This window comes from Panthera onca, chromosome A3 (genome assembly GCF_046562875.1).
Source record: "Panthera onca isolate mPanOnc1 chromosome A3, mPanOnc1 haplotype 2, whole genome shotgun sequence".
Taxonomy (NCBI): Eukaryota; Metazoa; Chordata; class Mammalia; order Carnivora; family Felidae; genus Panthera; species Panthera onca.
In genome coordinates this window covers 86,683,724-86,698,926 of record NC_138341.1, presented here as the reverse complement: position 1 = coordinate 86,698,926, position 15,203 = coordinate 86,683,724, and positions in this window count along the sequence as shown.

Genomic DNA, 15,203 nt, shown 5'->3' with positions numbered 1-15,203 from the left:
CCACATAAAAGTTCAAAAGAAAATGTGCATCAGTATTATGTCCACACTGTGATAAAATTTTACATTTAAAAAATTGTTTTTATTTCAGACACAAATGCATAGTCACTATTCTATTTGAAGACAAATGAAAGACTCATAGGTATACACCAAATTATAATAAATTGTAATGGTGAGAATACAAATACTGAACTAAATATTGTCAATAATTTTCTTTACATTTGACATTTTGACTAAAGGGATAAATAAGCATACTTGTGTCCACATAGGTATAAGTCTATATGACCATTGCAATTATGACAGGAAAAGGTGGTGAAGGTCAGTGTCATTGGAGATATGATGTTCCAAAATGATAAATAACTCAAGGAAATTCCAAACAACACCAAGTACAACTTGAATTGGCAGTTGCTGTCTTTGAAAACCCAAAGTATATTAAAAGTGCAAAAATTTTTTTAAGTATGTATCTTAAACAGAATTAGGTTCAGATCCTTGTAAGTAGGTTTTCATCTATTTGACTGTCTAGGGACAATTGGCATTCATGCTTTGGGGGCTTGGAAGAATGTTTATCATGTAATATTCAGGAAGTTTAGTGTCTCTGGCACTCCACCACACAAAAAATGCCAATCACACTTCAAAATTATTGTGACAGTTCAAAACACCTTGACATAGTTTCCAAAATAGGCTCTGGGGAAGCATTCTATAAACCACTACTCCATTATGGGCTGGCTTTGTGGACCAGGGACCAACGTAGACTCCCACACTCAGAAGAGCCTCACACTTGAGTTTAATGCTTTAATGGTCACCATCTTGAAATTTTTTTTGAGAGAGGTATGAGCAGAGAGACAGGGAGAGAGAGAATCTCAAGCAGACTCCACACCCAGCACAGAGCCTTACACAGGGCTTGGTCTATGACCGTGAGATCATGACCAGAGCCCAAATCAAGAGTCTGACAACTGACTTAGCCACCAGGCACCCCTTGAAATTCTTAATAATGTTATCTTTGAATTTGTGTTTTGTAAGTGAAGTTTATTGAAACAATGGAGCGTGTGCTAAGAGTTTGGAGCTTTGGTGCAGTTTTATTTACTATAGCCTTGTAGTATAGATTGAAATCAGAGGGCATGATACCTTCAACTTTGTTCTTTCTCAAGATAGTTTTGGCTATTTGGGGTCTTTTGTGGCTCCACATAAATTTTAAAATTATCTGTTATAGTTCTGAGAAAAATGCCATTGGTATTTTAGTAGGGATTACATTGAATCTGTAGACAGCTTTGGGTAGTATGGACATTTTAGCAATGTTAATTCTTCCAATCCATGAGTGCAAAATATATTTCCATTTATTCGTGTCCAATTTCCATCATGAACGTCATACAGTTTTCACTGCTTTTTTTAAATTTTTAAAAAAATTTTTAACATTTATTTATTATTGAGAGACAGAGCATGAGCATGGGAGGGGCAGAGAGAGGGGAGACAGAGAATATGAAGCAGGCTCCAGGCTCTGAACTGTCTGCACAGAGCCGGACGCAGGGCTCAAACCCACAAACCACAAGATCATAACCTGAGCCAAAGTCGGACACTCAACCGACTGAGCCACCCAGGCGCCCCCAGTTTTCGCTGCTTTTAATTCTTTTCTGCATCTATTGAGATAATCATATTATTTTTAAATAAATAGAAATATATTCTTTGTTATTTCATTCTTTTTGATATGATTGTAAGTGGAATTAGTTTCTTCATTTCTCTTTCTGATCATTAATAGTGTATAGAAACACAACAGATTTCTGCATATTAATTTTATATCCTGCAACTTTACTGAATTTATTTATTTATTAGTTCTAACAGGTTTTTTAGTGGAATCTTTGGGATTTTCTTTCTTTTTTCTTTTTTTTAATTTTTTTTTTTTTTTTTGAGAGAGAGAGAGAGAGAGAGAGAGAGAGAGTGAGACAGACAGAGCATGAGCCAGGGAGGGGCAGAGAGAGACAGAGACCACAGAATCCAAAGCAGGCTCCAGGCTCTGAGCTGTCAGTACAAAGCCTGATGCAGGGCTCGAACTCACAAACTGTGAGGTCATGACCTAACCTGAAGTTGGACTCAAGCAACTGAACCACCCAGGCACTCCCTGTGATTTTCTCTATTTAGTATCATGTCATCTGCAAATAATGGCAGTTTTACTTTATTTTTTTCCATTTGGTGACTTTTATTTCTTTTTCTTGCCTGATTGCTGTGACTAAAACTTCCAATACTGTATTGAATAAAGGTGGGGACAGTAGGGATCTTTGCCATTCCTGATCTTATAGGAAAAACTTTCAGCTTTTCATCATTGAATAAGATGCTAGCTGTGGTTTTGTCATATGTGCTTTTTATTATATTGAGTTAGTTTCCCTCTACACCCACCTTTTCGAGAGTTTTTACCATAAATTCGTGTTGAATTTTGTCAAATGCTTTTTCTGCATCTCTTGAGATGATCATATGGTTTTTATTTTTCATTTTGTTAATGTGGTATATCATGTTGATTGATTTATGAATGTTGAGCCATTTTTGCATCTCTGGAATAAATCACATTTGATCATGGTGTATTATTCTTTTAATGTATTGTTGCATTCATTTTACTAATATTTTGTTGAGGATTTTATATCTCTATTTATTAGGGATATTGGCCTGTAATTTTCTTTTATGTGATATCCTTGCTCAGTTTTGGTATCAGGATAATGTTGGCCTTGTAAAATGATTTTGAAAGGTTTCCCTCCTCTTCAGTTTATTGGAAGAGTTTGAAAAAAATAACTATTATATTTTCTTTGAATATTTAGTAAAATTCACCAGTGAAACAACATGGTCCCAGACTTCTGTGTGTTGTGGAGGTTTTTGATTACCCATTTAATCTCCTTACTAGTAATTGATACATTCAGATGTTCTATTTCTTCATTATTTAGTTGTGGAAGATTTTATATTTCCAGGAATTTATTCAATTCTTCTAGGTTGTACAATTTGTTGATGTTAAATTGTTTATAGTAGTCTTATAGTCTTTTGTATTTCTGTTGTTATCAGTAGTAACTTCTCTTTCACTTCTGATTTTTATTTCTTTGAGCCCCTTACGTTTCTCCCCTCACTTCTTTTGTGAGTCTAGTAAAGTTTTTTTTTTCAATTTTGTCTGCTTTTTATTTTTATTTATTTATTTGGTAGGCTCCATACCCCGCATGGAGCCCAGTGCAGGGCTTGAACTCATGACCTGGAGATCAAGACCTGAGCAGAGATCATGAGTCAGCTGCTTAACCAACAGAGACATCCAGGTGCCCCTGTTTATCTTTTCAAAGAATCAGCTCTTAGTTTCACTGACCTTTATTTTTTTTCCCTTTTAATGTTTATTTATTTAGTTTTGAGAAAGAGAGAGAGAGAGTGAGCAGGGGAAGGGCACAGAGAGAGGGAGACAGGAGACACAGAATCCCAAGCAGGCTCCACATTGTCAGTGCAGATCCCGATGTGTGGCTCAAACTCATGAACCGTGAGATCATGACCTGAGCCAAAATCGAGTCAGACATTTAATCAACTGAACCACCCAGGTGCCCCATCACTGACCTTTCTTTTGTTGTTTTAGTCTTTATTTCGTTTAGTTCTTCTCTGAATTTATTTCTTCCTTCTACTCACCATGGGCTTCATATGTTCTTTTTCTAGTTCCTTTAGGTGTAAAGTTAAATTGTATCTTTGAGATTTCTTTGACTTAAGACAGGCCTGTATTGATATGAACTTCCCTCTTAAGACCATTTTTGCTGCATCCCATAAATTTCGGTGTGTCGTATTTCTGTTTAGGTATTGTACTTACTTTTTTCTATGATTTATTCTATGACCAAATAGTAGGTCAATAACATGTATTTAATTTCCATGTATTTGTAATTTTTCCCTATTTTCTTCTTGTAATTAATTTCCAGTTTCATACCATTATACTCAGAAAAGATGCTTCTTGGTACGATTTCTATCTTCTTGAATTTATTGAGACTTGTTTTTGTGTACTAACATTTGATCTATCCCACAGAGTGTTCCACGTGCACTTGAGAAGAATGTATAGTTTGCTACTTTTGGATAGAATGTTCTGGAAAGTTCTATACATATATACTAGGAACATTTGGTCTACTGTGTCATTTAAAGCAAATGTCTCCTTATTTATTTTCTAACTGTATGTAACAATTTGTTTTCTCTTGCTGCTTTTAAGATTCTCTCTTTTTCTTTAACTTCCAACATTTCAATTACTATGTATCTTGGTGTGGTGTTCTTTGGGTTCTTATTTGGAACTCTCTGGGTTCCAGGACTGGATGTCTGTTTCCTTCCCCAGGTTAGGGAATTTTCAGCCATTATTTCTTCAAATAAGTTTTCCCCCCTTTTTCTCTCTCTTCTCCTTCTGGAACCCCTATAATGCAAGTGTTATTACACTTGATGTTGTCCCATAAGCCTTTTAAGTTATCTTCACTTTTGCAAATTATTTTTTCTTTTTGCTGCTCTGTCTGTGTGAATTCCATTGTTTTATCTTCCAGCTCGCTGATCTGTTTTTCTGCTTCATCCAGTCTGCTGTGGAACCCTTCTTGTGTATTTTTTAGTTCAGTTATTGTATTCTTCAGTTCTATGACTTACATTTGGTAGTTTCTTTCTTTCTTTCCTTGCTTCTTTTTTTATTTGAGAGGAGGAGGGGGAAGAGAGGAGAGGGACAGAGAGAGCGGGGAGGAGAGAAAGAGAGAGAGAGAGGGAGAGAGAATCTTAAGCAGGCTCCACACTCAGTGCAGAGCCCAATGCAGGGCTTGATCCCATGACTCTAGGATCATGAGCTGAGCCAAAATCAAGAGTTGGACACTCAACAGACTGAGCCACCCAGGCGCCTCTGTTTGGTAGTTTATTATATTTTCTTATATTTTCTACGTCTTTGTTGAAGTTCTCACTGTGTCTATTCATTCTTTTCTCAAGTTCAGTTAACATCTTTATGACCATTACTTTGAATTTTTATCAGATACATTATCTCTGTATCATTAAGGTATTTGTCTGAGTTTTGTTTTGTTCTTTCATTTGAAACAGATTATCTATGTTTTTACTTTGCATGACTTTCTATGTTTTTATGTATTAATTGAAAACAACTACCTCTCTGTCTTGAAGGAACAGGCCTGTGTAGATGATGATCCTTCTCATTCAACTTTCCCTAGCTCTTGGTTGTCTCTTGACCCATTCTGATTGTCTAAACCACCCGATTTATTCTTAATATACCTCCATTGTTTAGGGTGTGCCAAGACCTGTCAATGATCCAAGGAGAGAAATCTCATTTAGCTCCTAGTTTCAGGCTGATTGGAAGTCAGACCCTCAGGCAGCAGCTTTTAATATATGCAAATATATACAGTCCTGTGGGGCTGCAATTACAATCCCTGCTGGCATTCAGACAAGGTGATTTGGAGGTTTCTCCTTTGTGACAGTTGCAAAAATCAGTGCTCCAGACAAGTGTATAAGCTTCTTTTGGGGAAGTCTCATCAAGATGTAGTGAGGCCAAGGGAGTGCACAGCTATGGTGTCTCCCTGCTTACATTCCATGGGAGCACCTCTTCAGCCTCTACATGTGTGGGAAACTGAAGGCTGTCCCTCAGGCTGAAGTTCTAGGCTAAGTAAATAGACCTTTTGCAAAGGAAGACAGAAGTTGTGTTTTAGTTTGTTTATGCAGTGCCCTGGTGGTAGTGGCCTATCAACAACTGGTTTTCCAATTGTTACAGTCCTGTGGAGCTCTGGAATGCTAGTCCCCTTGGTCACCAGGGTCAGGAGATCAAGAGGCATCCTCTACGTGGGTTGTGCACTGTTACTGAATTTAGCAAGGCAGATGGAGAGTGGGTGGGGCGAGGCACACTTGCCAACTTCAGAGATACAGTGGGGAAAGGCCATGATGGTGCATTCTGCAGCATCAGAAATGCAGTGGGAGAATGCCTTGTCTGTGCTCGAGTACCAGCTTTAGGCTGGGAGTGGGAGAATGCTGCTACTACTCATATGTGCTAGCCCCTGCTGGGGGCAGAGAAGTGTCACAACTGTCTGAGCTTGCAGACTTTAGCCAAGGAGTGAGCAAATTCCAGGTCCATGTCCAAGTTTGCCAGCTTGTGCTATCAGGCTATGTGGAACTTGTAACAATGGTATCTGTCCATGCCATCATTTCTGGGGAGCATTTCAACTGCCCCTGCCCCTCCAGCTGATGTCCTCAGATTAACAAATGAATTTCCCTCACTTACAGTCCAGAAAATTTAAATTGCTGTTTCTTTGCTGGGCCTCAGGGTAATTGAGACCACACATGAGTCCTCCAAGAGGGGAATCTCAGTAACCTCTAGCACTTTGGGATCCCTGGACAGCAATTCCATTGTTTTTACAAGCCACATGTTCTGGGGGTTTGTCTCTCCAGTGCAGATCCCAGGGGCCTAGGTGCCTGATGTGTACCACCAACGCCTCAGCCCCTCTAGGAGAAGTAAGTGCCAAACTGGTGAGAAATCTCCCTATTATGTGTCACTATGCAGACAGTGAGGTTATTTTTGTGAGGACATGTTTCTGCCTCACCTGCCCATCTTGACATGCTTCTTTTATTATTTGTTGTGAAAAGATAGTTCAACTTGTGTTCAGATCTTTATCAGAAAGAAATGATCCATATATAGCTGTAGATTTTGTGTGTCCATGGGAGGAGGTGATGGTAGCTGCCATCTTGGACTTTCATTATTATTCCTCTCATGCTTACTTTCAGTTTATATTGCCCCACCCCACCCCAGGTTTCTGCTCCCAGCAAGCTGTGATTCACTGTAATCTGTTTCCCCAATTTTTAGGGTGGCAGTTTGCTCTGTAATCTCAACTCTCTGATTGATCTAATAAAAGTGTTAATTTGGTTTGTTCATATTTCTCAGTTGTTTTTGTGAAAATATAAGTGATTTCCAAGTTTTTTGTCTATCAAAGCAGAAACCACAAGCCTCAAATCTGTTGATTATGAGTCCATCAAAAGGGAAGATATCCCAGTTGGGTCTGAATTAATCAGGCAGAATACTCAAAAGAGAGACTGGGCCCTCCTAAGAATTCCTTGATGGCTTTGTAGTCACAAGCTGTCATGACTTGAACTGCCTACAGACAGTATCTTGTGCTGGGGCTTCATACAACCTCTAGGAGCTAAGGCCTACAGAAGGACAAGGAACTAAATTTTACCAACAACCATGTGCTCAGAGAAGGACCCCAAGCTCCCAACACAGTCTGGCTGATACCTTAACTACAGCCTTGTGAGACCCTAAGTAGAGAACCCGGTCAGCCATGTCCAGGCTCCCGACCCACTAACACTGTGAGGGAATACATGTGATTGTTTTAAACCATCAATATAGCAGCAAAAGAAAACTAATTATATGTACTTACACATGTCTATGAGGGTGTGCATGTATATGTGTATGTGAATACCTGGAAAGGCTTGCATGTACATACAATTCCACCAAAACGATAAACAAGAAACTATGAACAGTAGTTACCTGATGTGGGTGCTGGAGACAGAATAGATATGGAACATGCAGAGGGTAGGAAAGGAGCTTTTTATTGTCTTTCTTCTTACATTTTTTTTAATGTTTATTTATTTTTGAGAGAGAGAGAGAGAACAAGCGAGGGAGGGGCAGAGAAAGAGGAGACACAGAATCTGAAGCAGGCTCCAGGCTCTGAGCTGTCAGCACAGAGCTCAACATGGGGCTCAAACTCATGAACCATGAGATCATGACCTAAGCTGAAGTCAGATGCCTAACTGACTGACTGAACCACCCAAGAACCTGCTTCTTCTAATTTTTTGGTGTCTAAATCATGTAAATGCATTACTCATACACAAAAATTAAAAACATGGGAAATTGCTACTGCTTCAAGACCTATTTTTGTGAATGGTATATGTGCTCTCTGGACTCCAGTCTCCAGCTTCCATTGAGGTGATCAATCCTGACAGAGAAGACGGCAGGTCACTGGGAGGTTTGTGAAGCAATGTACTCATGACTGCAAAGAAATCAGTCCCAAAGTTCTTTCATTATGTTTTTTTTTTTTTTTTTCAGCAATTCAAGGATCTCTAGGGGAACAAAGAAACAAGGGTGGCATAGAGGCAAATCCCGATCAGGCTGCAAATGCAAATGTATGTGCACTTTGTGGCTAAAAGTTTCATTCTAAACATGAAGCTAATTCTGAGCAGTTTGTCCCACTTTATGATTTGAAAGAAAAATTTAACTGTATTATTTTGTCCCAAATTTTGTAAGTGGATTTATGTCAAACTCTGGACAGTATAATCACCATTTTCATCCACAGTATATTTTAAAAAACTATCTATTCTAGTGGAAAACTTGGTTGAGCTAAACATGCAGCATTTAAATGCAAAACAGTTTTTTTTGAAGAGCTGCAAAGAAACATTTATCTGTTACTATAAGTGAGATTTGAAACAGAAAATGTATGAGGCATCCTATAAAGTAGCGTGACTGATTTTTCTCTCCCCCACCCCACCTCTCTCTCTCTCTTTTTTTAAAAAAATGGGTTCCATTTTTCATCACCAAAGAGATGTTGCTCCATTCCTTGAGTCACCTTGAGATGATGCGCATTTCGTTCAATTGGAACTACTGCTATTTTGCATTGCTTATTTGAAAGTTTTCTTTAAAAAATTGAAGCATGTTTCCTTCGATTTCTTTATTGCTCTCCATAGTTTTAAAGTGTATTTGAGGGGCATCTGGGTGGCTCAGTCGGTTAAGCGTCCGACTTCGGCTCAGGTTGTGATCTCTCAGTCCGTGAGTTCGAGCCCCGTGTCGGGCTCTGTGCTGACAGCTCAGAGCCTGGAGCCTGTTTCGGATTCTGTGTCTCCCTCTCTCTGACCCTCCCCCATTCATGCTCTGTCTCTGTCTCAAAAATAAATAAAGGTTAAAAAAAAATTTTTTTAAGTGTATTTGATATTTGTCCATAACCCATATTGGCTTGGGCTGCCATCCTGGGGTGAGAGGATGGTGATAGGGAAGGAGAAAGACAAGTATTGGCTTCATGGAAAGGAAGCTGATACTTCGAGAAGGGTAAGTGATTTCCTTAAGCCTCCATAGCTTACTGGCCCAAACAGGATTCAAACCAGGTCTGTTCAAGATCATATCACCATCCTAGGCTGCCTCCCAAAATCTTGACAAAATGTTTATGGTAAACAGACAAACAAAAGAATGGAGGCTGTGAATGAATTATAAAAGACTGGATGGGGGGCAGATGTGAGAACAGTATGGGGAAAACAAGATCTTAACTCCTGTAAAGCCACTGGCCTAAGGCAAGGGTTAAAAGTTTCCATACACAACGAGACAAATACATCCTTCTGGGAAAGAGAAGAAATGATAGGTAACAGCCATCAGGGAGTATTGGTTGTCTGGGAAAAATTAGAAGTAACAATTTAAAGCCTGTGTGCACAAGTACTCCTATTTTCCAGGAGCCCTAAAAAGAATGTCAACTGTGGAGAAAGGCATCCTGTTACTGTCTTGTGTCCACTAAGAGTAACAATCACAAGATAATGACAGTAGGACTAAAGGATGCTTCTCTACTCCCTGCCCATCACTCCTTGGAAAAGTGTCTTCATAAGCCTTGCATGCTACCCCTTCTGGGAGTGACATTCCTCTTTCTTGCTGGCTCCCTTGTACACAAGCTATCTCTAATAAACTCCACCTGCTTTCTTTCTCTCAAGTTCACTGTTCATTTTTATGACACTGAGACTCAAGAACCTGGTCTTGGGGGCCCCGTAACAGAAGGAAAACTGCCTTCACTGGGTAAACGGCTATTAGCGGAGGCGGATGAGTATGCCAAAAGGGTGAGGAACCACCCTGCCAATGGTGGGGACAGCCAAAAATGGTTTCCTTGAAACACCTGGAGAGAACAACCATCTACAGGAAAGCATTTGCACCATGTGGGTATATATACCTCTGCCCTCTTCCCTGAGCCAACCCATACTTCGAGATCCTCAAGAAGAAAAGTAAAGAAGCCAACACACTCTAGGTTATTATATTGTAATAGCGGTGAGCACAAGGCTTTAGGGAAGCCAGGGAAGGGGACTACACACACATGGGCTCTCCAGTCTGGTCTATGCAGAAAGATAAGGTCACTTGCCTTCTACAACAGAGACATCTTGTCCTAAAGAAGCCATGCCAACAAAAGTGGCTGTGTCATCTCTATCAATTCCATGCTAGCCTTGAGAATTCCCTACTCAACTAGAAACCAGTCATTTCTAGTGGGATATCTGATCTTTGGGTTTTGTTTCACTTGTTTTAATTTGTTTGCTATGTTTTATTGTTAATTCTAAGGGCTGACATGCTTCATTCTTAGTGTTTATTTGTTCATCTAGGTCATGCGTATTTTTTATGCCTGGCCTGCTGCTCTCAAGATGTCAGCTTACTAGTGCTGAGTCTTCTTTCTGCTCAGAAAGCTCTACCTCCTGTCTGTTGTTACTGCCTTTGGTTCAGGTAACATATCCAGAATCTACCACTGGCACTGTCTTTTCAGATGCTGCCCACATTAGCAAGCCTGTCCTGGCCTCTCCTGTCCTGCTCTGTCCCACTGAGGTTAAGCCTGGGCCAGCCCACTCATGTTCTCAGATGGCATTGGTCTGCCAGCAGAAACCCTAATGTACAGAGAAAGATTTTTTGGAGACCACAAATATCCCCCCAAAGGCTCTCACACCATGCCTCTCTTCTGTGCCTGTAATTGATGTTTTGCTGTTCTCACAGAATATCACCTCTTTACAAGTCTTGACCTTGCCCAAACTTGGGACAGCTGATCTCTGATGATGCCACTTCAAGAACCCTGACACTCATCACTTGTCAAGGTTCATCATGATTAAGGGTCTTAACCTGAAATGTCTAGAATCTGTGAGATATCCCAGTGCTTCAGAAAGAGTGTGTTTGAGGGGATCTCAAAGAAAACCTGTATTTTGACAAATCCCTGATTAACAAAAAATGAGCTGTATAAATTTCCTCAAAGCGTTCTTCAACAGTTTCAGACACTAATATCTGAATAAGATAGTTGATAAATAATAATCAGTTGCCTATTATTTTTGAGGCATTATTTTAGATGGTAGGAATAGAAGATTCTTCAGAAGGTGACATTCTAGTTGGCAGAAACACAAGAGCTAATACAGAAATAAGTGCAATAATGTCAGCTAATGACAAGTGTCATGACGAAGATAAAGAGAGCAATTTGGTAGAGTGACAGAGTCTGGTTCATGCATTAGATGCCTGTGGACTTGGGTAGTACAAATGAGTCCCCCCAAAAACAGTCACCTCTGTGCCTTGACACTGGTTTCTGCCCACTGAGGAAATCAGCCTTGGGGCAGAATGGATGTCACAAGGGAATGCATAGACCTTCTTTGGTCCTTGTCACCCCTTGTATCTTCTTGACCATCTAACTACTAGAGAAATGGGAGCAAGTGGTCTAATCCTGACCCTGATTTTCCCTTCACGGACTCACTGCTGTCCATAAAAAGGAACATAGCTGGGCAGATAGGAGGAAATCATCCACAGATCCATAGAAAGAGTGGATCCCACTTTCACATGACCTAGCTGCTAAAATAAATATGCATGACCATGAGAAATAAGCCCTTCTGGTTAAGTATTACCATTCATCTCCTAAGTGCACAAGAGACTGGATCTCATGCATAGCACGGAGAGCAAAAATGTGGCTGGGGCCAACCTCTCCGTTAGGCACAGGGCACAGTGCTTTGGGCCATCCATTCATTTTAGGGGCCACAACAATGTTTTCATTTTAATTTATCTAAAATCTAAAGACAAAAATTAATATAATAGTAATGGGTATATAATAATGAATCCAGCCTGGATTATGTTTATTTTATACCAATGTGGTTGTAAAATAGAATGTTTAATTTTTTTTTTTTTTTTTTTTTTTTGTATGGAGGGAATAAAGCTCATGATTGCAAAAGTGACCGAGGGAAGTCCTGTCGCAGCCCTAGTGGTGGTTTCTGATTACCTACTGATTACCTACTGAGTGAAGGAGTGAATCAAAGTCTTTAGAATAATGATCATATTAGGACTGAAAGATCCCTTAAACATTTTTTTAATGTTTATTCATTTTTGAGAGACAGAGAGAGACAGAGTGTGACTGGGAGAGGGTCAGAGAGAGAGACACACACACACACAGAATCTGAAACAGGCTCCTGGCTCTGAACTGTCAGCACAGAGCCAAATGCAGGGCTTGAACCCACGAACTGTGAGACTGTGACCTGAGCCAAAATAAGATGCTTAACCGACTGAGCCACCCAGGTGACCCCCTACAGATCCCTTTTAAAGAAAAAAAAAATTAAAATCTCTCTGGACACCAGGAATGTGCCCAGCATATCCAGGGACCAGTTTGGTTTCCCCTCTCTGAGCCTCACTACCCTCAGTTGAAGCCCCTGAGCTGCTGTTTGCATGGGTGTAATTCATATAACAGATGTTCAAACCACATTTAAATGTATTAATGGCTTTATCACAGTGCTTCTGAATGAGCCAGTCCATATTTCACAGTTTTCTGGTTTATAAGCAATCAAAAAGACATGTAAAAGGTCTTCACTGCTCAGTTGGTTGAGCATCTGACTTTGGCTCATGGTCTCACGATCCATGGGTTTGAGCCCTGCCTCGGGCTCTGTCCTGACATTTCGGAGCCTGGAGCCTTCAGATTCTGTGTCTCCCTCTCTCTCTGCCCCTCCCCAGCTTGTGCTCTGTCTCTCTGTCTCTCTGTCTCTCTGTCTCTCTTAAAAATAAACATAAAAAAAATTAAAAACTTAAAGGTCTTCACCAGAATGCAAGATGCTCAGCATTACCCTCCCAAACCCTGAATTTTCTTTGAGATCAACCAGGAAATGTTGGTCAATAATCCACATTGATTTTTTTGAACCCCTCCATAAGAACTTGATTGAACAGGTTTCCCTGTTGAACTGCTCACTATTATTCTGGTTACATCTCAAAGATCACCTATATGATCATGACATTTCCATTTCCATGCACAGCATATACTGACAGACATGATGGGCTCTGTCCATAGCTCTACAATTATCCCAGATGACACATCCTCAGCTTCCAGCAGACAGGTTTACCCACACTGTCCTGGCATGTCATTCAACTTCCCATGAGATCACCTATGTTAACATTAGTCTCTACTGTGAGAAATCCTCTTCCATCTGTCTGCCTCTCAGATGATGCCTAACTTTTGGGAACCACCCCAATACCCACCCTCTTTCATAAGAGCAAAGGACTGGACACTCTAGGGTATACAAAAGTGAGCAGACTGTGGGCCTTATCATCACAAATCTAATAAACTTTTTAAATGACTTTCACACATATCATTATAATTCAAGATAGGATATTTTAAGTAAAATAGTAGAGAAACAATTAAAGAGTGTTCTATAGGACCCCAGAGGGTTTTCTTATTGCAAAATGTAATCACTTGTCAGTTTGCTGAAAATTCTCTGCCTTGCTTACAGATAGAAGCCTAATTTTGTGCGTGTAATAAATAATTGTCCTGATTGTAAATATCAGTAAAATATTGTATAGGTATCAAATGAATGGACTCATTCTAAGTCACTCCTTAGAAAATAAACATTTTAGATTTAAATACACTTGTCAAATGTGCTTACTCTGTCACTTGTTTATGGATGTTATTAATTTTAAGGAAAGTAGACATTTTTCCCTAAGAGAAAGGAGAAAAAAGACCACAACAAGATAAACGCAAATAGCAGATTAGAGACTTTTCTAATTGTGTTTTCCTCATTACTAGCTGTGTAATGTAGTGTGAAGAGCAAGTACTCTGGAGTCAGAACTTCCTGGGTTCTGCCACTTAATAGAATGTGAAATTGAGCAAGTCACTGAAATTCTCTAAGCTTCAGCATTTGAGGACAACATTACTTATCTCTCAGGATTATTATGAGAATAAAAACGATTATGAATATAAAACGTATGGCATATAATATATGGTCAATAAATGGCAGCTAATACTAGTCTGTTTATCTTTTATCCAAGACACATGTGCTCCAGATTGGTTTGATATGTAATCCAGTGTCCAGATGTTGATTTGACATTATGCTTTCAAAATCCCATGGGAAGCATCATTTGATTTCATTCGATACAATCTGAAGATAGCTAATGGTGAAATATATGAGTGTGTGTTCTTGGAATCAAGGTGGGCTTACATTCTTTGAATTTATTTTTTGTATTATATTTTACTTTTCCCAGTTTTATTGAGATATAAGTGACATATAACAGTGTGTAGATTTATGGTGTACAACATGTTGATGTAATATACTTATATATTGTAAAATGATTACCATCATAACATTAACTAAACCTCCATCTGCAACATAATTGCCATTTTTTATTGATGAGAATATTTAAGTTCTAGTCTCTTAGTAACAGTCAACTATATAATACAGTATTATTAGTTATAATGACTATGCTGGATGTTAGAACACCAGAATTTGGTAATTTTGTAACTGGAAATTTATACCCTTGACCAGTATCTCATCATATTCCCAGCTCCCAGTCCTTGGTAACCGTCACTATACTCAATTTTTCAGAGTTCATCTCTTTTAGAGTCCACTTCCATACCTAAAGTGATATCATAGAGTATATATTATTCTGTCAGGATTATTTCACTTAGCCTTATGCCCCCAAGATTCATCAAGTTGCTCCAATTGGCAGTATTTCCTTGTTTCTCAGCACTGAATAATATTCCATTCAATTCCTTTAAATATATACTCAGAATTGGGATTGTGGATCACCTATTTTTATTTTTTTGAGGCATCTCCATACTGTTTTCCACAGTGGCTGCACCAGTTTGCATTCCTGCCGACAATGCATGAAGGTTCCCCTTTCTCCATATCCTCATCATTTGTTATTTCTTGTCTTTTTGATAATAGCCATTTTAACAAGTGTGAGGTGAAATCTCATTGTAATTTTTATTTGTATTACCTTAATATGTAGTGATGTTGAGTACCTTTTCATGTACATGTTGGCCACTTGAATGTCTTCTTTGGAAACTAGACAATCCAGTTCCTCTGCCCATTTTCTAATTGGATTATTTGTGGGTTTTGTTTTGTTTGTTCTCTTTTTTCTTTTTTCTTTTTGCCATTAATTTGGATGATGAGTTCTTTATATGTTTTAGATATTTTTTTTTAATTTTTTTTTAATGTTTATTTATTTTTGAGACAGAGAGAGACAG